The sequence below is a fragment of the Misgurnus anguillicaudatus genome, chromosome 17 (genome assembly GCF_027580225.2).
Source record: "Misgurnus anguillicaudatus chromosome 17, ASM2758022v2, whole genome shotgun sequence".
Lineage (NCBI taxonomy): Eukaryota > Metazoa > Chordata > Actinopteri > Cypriniformes > Cobitidae > Misgurnus > Misgurnus anguillicaudatus.
Window position 1 is genome coordinate 13621332 of NC_073353.2, and position 8826 is coordinate 13630157.

Sequence of the window (8826 nt, forward strand, 5' to 3'; positions counted from 1 at the left end):
TTGAATGTGAAAAATCAATGGTGCATTTTAAACTGGTTTTCTGATTTATAAATGGTTGTAGTGGTATCCAGGGTTTATAGCCACTTAGGAGAGAACATAACTCTCAACTGACCATCACCGAGCAGCTATCGAAGGCTCTCGAAGATCAGGGGCCGACACCCCACTGGAGCAAAATTGGAGCTGCATGCTCTTATCATCTGACCAAGAGTGTTTAGCAGGTAACTGCCCACTTACCGCGCGCGGATAGAGGGGAAAGTAAACTAGAGTGTCAGCAACTCTTGTAAGTCCTTGAAAGTTGGTGAAGCACTCTAGGTGGGAGACAGCTAGACAATGACCACTCTCAAACTGGCCATGATGCTCTGTCTAGGTCAAGACTTTTGTGGAGGACAAATAAACAACGTGCCTATCTGCCAATGTGCATGTTTGCTTGTTTGTATTGTGGGGGTGTTTGTGCCGGTAAAAACAACGGGGTGTCAAAATTGTTTCGCATAACAACTCTTGACAATCTCAGAATGCATCAATAATACCTTTGCTTTAAGTGGGCCGTTAATGGAAGCCGGCAATCGCTCGCCAAATAAGCCATTTGTTTCTACTGTATTCTATATAAGTAGATCCGATGCAGGGAGGTCAACGGAGATAAAGTGCCAATGGACATCAGGAGATCAAGTTCTTCGTTGAATAAGGTAAGATTTGAGTAAACAACCTAACTGAACATGCAGTTTTGTGATGACCTGGACCTGTACAGTCAAATCAGGTAAGACTAACTGAAGTAAAATATAGGTATTATGTAACATAATTATGAGCAACTACTAAAATGTTTGTATTAATGATGTGGTTAATATTCATAAAGTGGTCACAATTATTTATGAGAGCACAAAAACGCTGTTGGAACGTCAAGGTTACATTAGTATGAATGCGCTGCTTTTATCCTCAAGTGGTATGGGCACCAAACTGCCTTGGTGACATTACATAATATTGTAGGTAACACTTTCTATGAAGCCTGTATTTATAATGCATTATAAGGACATTCTTAATGCTAAAAATTATAATATGATGTATCATCTAATAAATAATCATAACAACAATTATAATATATTCTAATACTTATCTGTGGTTTAACTTTTAAGAGTATGATCATTTATAACACATGATGAACTTCAAAGTTATATTGCATTATACACCAATCAGCCATAACATTATGGCCACCTGTCTAATATTGTGTAGGTCCCCCTTTTGCCACCAAAACAGCTCTGCCCCGTCGAGGCATAGACTCCTCTAGACCTTTCTATCAAAACCAGCATTCACTTTTCAGCAATTTCAGCTACAGTCTGTTGGATCGGACCACACAGACAAGCCTTCGCTCCCCACGTGCATCAATGAGCCTTGGCCGCCCATGACCCTGTCGCAGATTCACCGCTTTTCCTTCTTTGGACCACTTTTAAGTGGTATTGACCACTGCAGACTGGGAACACCCCACAAGAGCTGCAGTTTTGGAGATGCTCTGACCCAGTCGTCTAGCCATCACAATTTGGCCCTTGTCAAAGTCGCTCAGATCCAAAAGCTTGCCAATTTTTCCCGCTTTTAACATTTCAACTTTCAGGACAAGTATAGTTAATGTGTAAGAAGCAGGAAAATGGGCAAGCGTAAGGATCTGAGGGCCAAATTTTGACAAGGGCCAAATTTTGGTGGCAAAAGGGGGACCTACACAATATTAGGCCGGCGGTCATAATGTTATGGCTGATCGGTGTCAAGTTGTAATGTATTTTAAATTTCATATCTTGACATTGCATAATAATCTTAATATGTCTTATAAGTGATCTTGTACTGCTTTAAGTAAAGTTATATGTGCAAAGTCGTCTTATTAGCTGTGTCAATTCAAGGGCTGCAAACTTCTACGGACGGCACTCGGTCTTTGAAGGTGGCAGCGAAGAGAACTGAAATGAGACGGTCTAACCTTTGGAGGACCCATAATTTACATCACCTGCTGCACACGCCCACCACACCTGTCAGCAGGACACAGTGGAGAGGTTTCTGACTTATTAAAATAAATATGGAAGCAGAAAAATATAAATTTTATTTAAAAAAATATGACACATTGATGTTGATTTGATTATACTATTCAACAGTATATCAAATAATCAACCTTAGAAATATACGCAACAGAATAATATTAATACAAAACATAACTTATAATACTAAAACCGGGACAAGAAACTTGTTTCTGCTAAATAAATATCCAGCTGCTATATTCATCCGTTACCGGTGTGCAATGAATCTTGGGATATCCTAGGCTGTGAGGGATCCATTCGTTCTATCCGTTACAGCACGGAAAATAAGGACGAATTTTGAGGCTTCATTTAAAGCATCCTTCGAATTGGGATGGGCTTACTAGCCTTAAGTCGCATTGCTGTGACGCAATCGTCCTTAGAAGGTCGCAGCCTTCGAAATTGGGACACATTCGTAAATGGTACATCTAAATGGTACATAACAGGTCCTATTTAAAGGGTACTATCCCAGTGACAGCATTTGTATCATTAGGAGTATAGGTGCTGCTGTAATAATCAGTGGAACAGCAAAGCCTTATCAATGACTGATTAAGACACCCGCATTCAAGTGAATTAAATGAAAGTATGCTTTGTTAGTTAATAGATTATATATAGGATATACTATATAGTGGCTATACAACAATAAGCATATGTATGTAAAGCTAAAGCAGGTGGAGCTCCATTCTGTGATCAGCATTTTGGTGTGACATTCGTTAAATGTCAGAACAGACTCTATTCAAGCTTCACATCCTAGGCTGCCCTAAGGGTTGCCTGCAAAAAAATGGCATCTTAGAAGAGTGGGACACAGAGAAAAAGAGGACAGAAGAGCATTATGCACGTTTTATGTGTGCTGATAATAGGAAGTAAAAGGGAAAGAGTGACAGACAGAGAGAGAGAGAGAAAGAGAGAGAGAGTTTTACAAAAGAGAGGAGAGATAACTCAGCTGATCCACTGCAACCACAGAGCTTGAGGGGGCAGGCGGTTGCTATGGAAATGCCACTGGCTTTGCCCAAGGGCGATAAGTCTGTATGAATCAGACGAAGGTTAAGAAACAAAATGGGGGGGGGGGTTGAAAGAGACGGATGCAGATGAATGGCCGTCTTTTGTAAACTGTGACAAAGTGAAGCCACGCAAAAGGACATCACAGATGAACTGAATCAAATATTTGAGGATTCACTGCTTGTAACTAAATATGTGTACGGCTCATGTTAATTGAGGGCATTAGGAAAAAAACTGTGAATAAGCAATAGAGGAATAAACGTGCGGTGAAGGATGAAGAGGCTTTTGTTAGGATTTTCAATCTGTCTTACTTAGCCACATCAGATTTTCATCTATTAGACACATAATCTTTTGAGTTCCAAGCGTGTTTGTGTAAAAACAAAAGAAGATAAAAACAAGCAGGGGAAAAGCATTTGATGGTCACATAACAATTGCTTGAATAAAGGTGATAGTATAATAATGCAAACAAAAGCATCATTCACCGCTTATTTGGGGTAGGGTCCTGGCTTGATACATTATCATACAATGATACTTAATACCATAAACAACAAAAGAAATGACCAAAGAAAACTAATAAAAAGCAAACAAACAAGTCATGACTTTCCATTTCATAGAGTTCTCCACGTATTACAGTTTTTTACAGGAGTGAGGAATGTCAAATTAAATTTATGTTTTATACCCATTTTTAAGCCGCACATTAAATCAAGTGTAACATTCAACCATTAAAACGTATTAAGTAAAATTCTGCAATTTGGCATCTGAATAAAAAATTACTTTAGTTTTTGTCTTTTCTTTAAAAAAGTAAATTATAAATAAGCATTACAAATATTACTGTGACTAAAAAGCTTACACATACTGGTGCATTAACATTACAGAAAACGAAAAAATGATTTTGGTAATCAGCAGTACTGTTAGATTAGGCTCAGCAAGCAAATTTGCATTTGAAAGACACCTAATAGCCATCCAAACAAAGCCCAGACGTCTTAGCTAAAACAATACAAAATTCGAGCTGTCGTAAAAATTTAAAGGGGTCATATGACCAGAGATGTATAAAGTACTAGCGACCCAGACTTGAGTAAAAGTACAAGTGCTCTATCAAAAAAGTGACTTGAGTAGAAGTTGAAGTGCTCTTTAAGCACAGCACTTAAGTGGAAGTACTAAAGTATTAAACATGTTTTGTACTTAAGTATTGCAAGTAGTTTATTTTAAAATATACTACTCAAGTACTGAAAGTAAAAGTACAAGTATTGTGTAATGTAGTTATTAAAGAAAACAGTCAAAAGTTTGAATATAATATTGTTTATATTATTTCAAATGTTTAAGCAAAGGACACTCACAATTCCTTTGGCTGTAGCAGGAGTACAAGGACATGAATGTTCAGATAATTCAGATTAATTTAACTGATATGGCGATAGAGAATTCAGAATTAATGAAATATTAGTCAATAAAATGGTAATAGGTAAAGGTACAAGGTGTTTCATTGAATTTAGGTTTCCTTCTTTTGCGCACACTCGCCCTTTCTTGTGCATTCTCTCTCTCTCTCTCGGTCTTTCTTGCGCACTTTGGTTCTCTCTTCGCTTCACATTTGTCCACAACCCCGGCTCATATTTGTGAGTGAGAGGGAGGGAGGGGTCGCCTTTCACTATCTCCAATAGGGCTTGGGCGCCGCGTTGCATTCTGGGACGTGGCGGCCATGTTGGTGGCCTCGCGAATGTAAACATACAGCAAGTTGAACGAGGATAAGCGGCAGAGTTGGGAGAATTAAAAGAAAGAAAAAAGATGTTAAAATCCGGAAAAGGATGTGGAATTTACTGGAATACGTTAAACAGGGAAGAAGGGACCGGTATGTGGGCAAAACTATTAATGGTTTGGATCCATATGAAAAAAGAGTGAATAAAGAGCCTTTTAAGATAACAGCGTGGTTGTTGTGAGAGCACGATTTCACGCCAATCTGTAAGCAAAGTCAGGTACGACCTAGCTTCACAACTAGCTTAGTTAATGCAGCAGTTTTTGCTGTCAGCAGAGGGATAGCAACAGAAAGATCAATGTTGAAATTTTCCCGTATTTTGGGCGAGTAAACCGGGACATTTCCCTGATGTTCAATGTTGACATAAGCTATATAAATTAATATTCAGATGTTATACTTCACTGTCGTATATATAAATGTCATTTATATGTCATGTATACACATTACTGAGGGGTTGAGGTTAATGTTTGGTTTCCGATATTGAATAAAACATAATGAAGTTTTGTAAATTACTTTTAATGTGTTACTTTATTATTAATACAGCAACGGTTTACCATGGTTGAAAAAATAACGACAAATTAATCAAATTAAGACACACGATTGAGAGAAAGTATGTCTATAAACAGAGTGCAGCATGGAGCGCAGCAGTAAAGGAGGCTATCAACATGGCCGCCACGACAAGTAATGACGTCACGACGCCCAAGCCCTATTGGTTCAGACCACCATGTGACCATGATTCGTAACAGTTGAGAGTAACGAGTAACTATGCAGCACATAAAAAATGTATTGGAGTAAAAGTATTAAACTCAAAGAAAAAATGTACTGAAGTAAAAGTGGAAGTAGGAGAAAAAAATAATACTTCAGTAGAGTACAGATACTGTCTTTTAGTACTTAAGTACAGTAGTGAAGTAGTTCTACTTCGTTACTATATATCTCTGCATATGACATTGTTAAAAAGAACATTATTTTGTGTATTTGGTATAATTTAATGAGTTTACGTGGTTTAAGGTAAAAAAAAAACATTATTTTCAGCAATACCTTACATTATTGTTGTTCCTCTATGCCCCGCCTTTCTGAAACGCGTCGATTTTTACAAAGCTCATCATTCTGAAAAGTGCGGTGTGCTCTGATTGGCCAGCAGTCCCGTGTGTTGCGATTGTCCAAATTCTTTAAAGGGGCCATGTCACAAGACTTTTTTAAGATGTAAAATAAATCTTTGGTGTCCCCAGACACATATGTAAAGTTTTAGCACAAAATACCTCATAGATAATTTATTATAACATGTTAAAGTTGACACTTTGTAGGTGTGAGCAAAAATGTGGCATTTTGTGTGTGTCCTTTAAAATGCAAATGACATCATAAGGAGAGCCAAATTTCAATTATCTAATTTTTTACATGCTTGTAGAGAATGGTTTACCAAAACTAAGTTACTGGGTTGATCTTTTTCACATTTTCACTTTTTCTAGGTTGATAGAAGCCCTGAGAACCCAATTATAGCACTTAAAATGGACAAAGTCAGAATTTCATGTCATGGCCCCTTTAAACGTGTGATGGAAATGTTACGCCCCTAACCATATTTGGAAAATCAGCTTCCAAAGCACAGCATCTCCAAGACATGGGGTGCATTCCACTCCAGTTTTAGACACACACTCGCAAACTCCCCTAAGCACTTCCCCTCGGGGAAATCCCTGTCGCCATTTTGAAGTGCGTTCCACTTCGTCAAGTGGACGAGGGAAGTTTGTATGCACAGACCCTCGCTCCCTCGATTTTGACCGAGGGAGCGAGTCTGCTTCATATGTATGTCACCACTAGGGGCTGGCTGTGTTTGACTAAAGCCACGCCCCTTTTCAACTCCCACCTCGAGGAGGTCCCCAAAGCCAACCCAATGACCAGACAAACACGGAAACAGGTGAGTAAAATTTAAAACAAGCTTTATTGAATTTAAATATTTAAAAGAACTGGGGAATTGGGGAAAGGGGGATTTAAAACTAATAGGCTTCTTCTCCTCCCTCCAGGGAGACTGCAGCCACGGGCAGACAGGGGCAAAGGCAACAGGGGTGTCAATCACCATAAGCCGGGGGAAAGAGGGAATCGTCAGGCTCCGGCCTGGACCCTGTTAACCGTGGCGCCCTCCTTCTTCTTTCCCGGAGGCAGAACAATCTCGGTGTGACTGGTAGGAGATTTTCCACTGTCCGTGAACCTTTCCTCGGTCCGGCAGGGGGTCCTCGCCCCACGTGCCTTCACGTCCCCCGCAGGTGTTCACTGCGACACAGAAACACGGTTAGTGTGGATTTGGTATGCTTCTCACCGGTTCTGCCGCTTACAGCTCTCGGGGTAGGTAGCGCGTTACACCGTCTGTCCTCCGATTGTTCACTCTCGTCCTCCTTTCTCTCCTCAGGCGGCCACTAGGACACAAAGGTACTGCTACTTGGACCTCGAGTATGTCTCACCGGTTCTGCTGCGTACAGCTTTCTGGGTAGGTATCACATTCACAGTCTGTTCTTCAGTGGTTCACTCTCGTTCTTCTCTCTCTCCACAGGTGGCCGCTAGGACACAAGGACACTGTTACTGGAACTTCGAGTATTTCTCACCGGCTCTGCTGCATACAGCTTTCTGGGTAGGTATCACGTTCACAGTCTGTTCTTCACTTATTCATTCTCGTTCTTCTCTCTCTCCACAGGTGGCCGCTAGGACACAAAGACACTGTTACTGAGACTTTAAGTATTTCTCACCGGCTCTGCTGCATACAGCTTTCTGGGTAGGTATCACGTTCACAGTCTGTTCTTCAATTATTCACTCTCGTTCTTCTCTCTCTCCACAGGCGGCCGCTAGGACACAAAGACACTGTTACTGAGACTTCGAGTATTTCTCACCGACTCTGCTGCATACAGCTTTCTGGGTAGGTATCACGTTCACAGTCTGTTCTTCAATTATCCGCTCTCGTTCTTCTCTCTCTCCACAGGTGGCCACTAGGACACAAAGGCACTGTTACTGAGACTTCAAGTATTTCTCACCGGCTCTGCTGCATACAGCTTTCTAGGTAGGTATCACGTTCACAGTCTGTTCTTCACTTATTCATTCTCGTTCTTCTCTCTCTCCACAGGTGGCCGCTAGGACACAAAGACACTGTTACTGAGACTTCGAGTATTTCTCACCGACTCTGCTACATACAGCTTTCTAGGTAGGTATCACGTTCACAGTCTGTTCTTCAATTATCCGCTCTCGTTCTTCCCTCTCTCCACAGGTGGCCACTAGGACACAAAGGCACTGTTACTGAGACTTCAAGTATTTCTCACCGGCTCTGCTACCTACAGCTTTCTGGATAGGTATGGCTTTTTCTTCTCCGTAGGTCAGCAGAGGGGCGAAGGTCACACACCACCTCACCGGGTCGAGCGCTGCCCTATCTCCACTGCCCGTAGGCCGATCGAATCCTGGACAGGGGCGCCCCTGTGTAGGGACCACGGGGGCGGCGGACTCTTTCGCCTCTGACTCTGCGACAAAAGACAGACACAGGTAAGTGTACACCACGAATACTTACAATACTTCAATCACAGCACTGGACAGCTCTTAGTCCTCGTCCCTTAGTCCTCCGAAACAACACACAGCGTATGGTAGCAGAAATTTCTGAGGTCGTTATCCCCTCCGTCCTCTGCCCAGTAGAGAAGATGGATGTACGGGGCTTCGTCTACAAGACACACAGCAACCCACAGCAAATACACAGCACCACTCCAATGTGAAAGCTTATTATTTGTAAAGTCTCACTCACCACGCTATAAGTGCAACACCACAAGGAAAAGCGCCCGGTGTCCTCCACTGCGCTTGGGCTAAATAGGGGCGATGGCAAACACGACCGAAATAAAATCTCGTTGCTGTGCTGTTTTGGATCTATACTTCCAGCTGCTCGCCCACCACGCTATTATAGGGGCAGGGCCGCCCGTTTCCTCCTCGAGGACTCCAACGATCACACAGGTTAATCTCTGCAGTTTACTCCACACCAAACAAGTATACTCACAGCGGATAGCCTTTGTTTACGTT

General features: G+C 41.5%; 1 long non-coding RNA gene across 2 annotated transcripts; it reads right to left on the reverse strand.

Annotated features, from left to right (window-relative positions):
- Nucleotides 1-6705: 6705 nt before the first annotated feature.
- On the reverse strand, nucleotides 6706-8309 carry LOC141350192 (uncharacterized). Of its 2 annotated transcripts, none has more exons than XR_012358178.1 (2): nucleotides 7524-8309; nucleotides 6706-7196 (listed from the first exon to the last, which is right to left on the reverse strand). It is a non-coding gene; the product is annotated as an uncharacterized lncRNA (long non-coding RNA). The 2 variants fall into 2 exon arrangements; XR_012358177.1 differs by lacking the exon at nucleotides 7524-8309 and adding an exon at nucleotides 7383-7445.
- Between the last annotated feature and the right edge of the window lie 517 nt (nucleotides 8310-8826).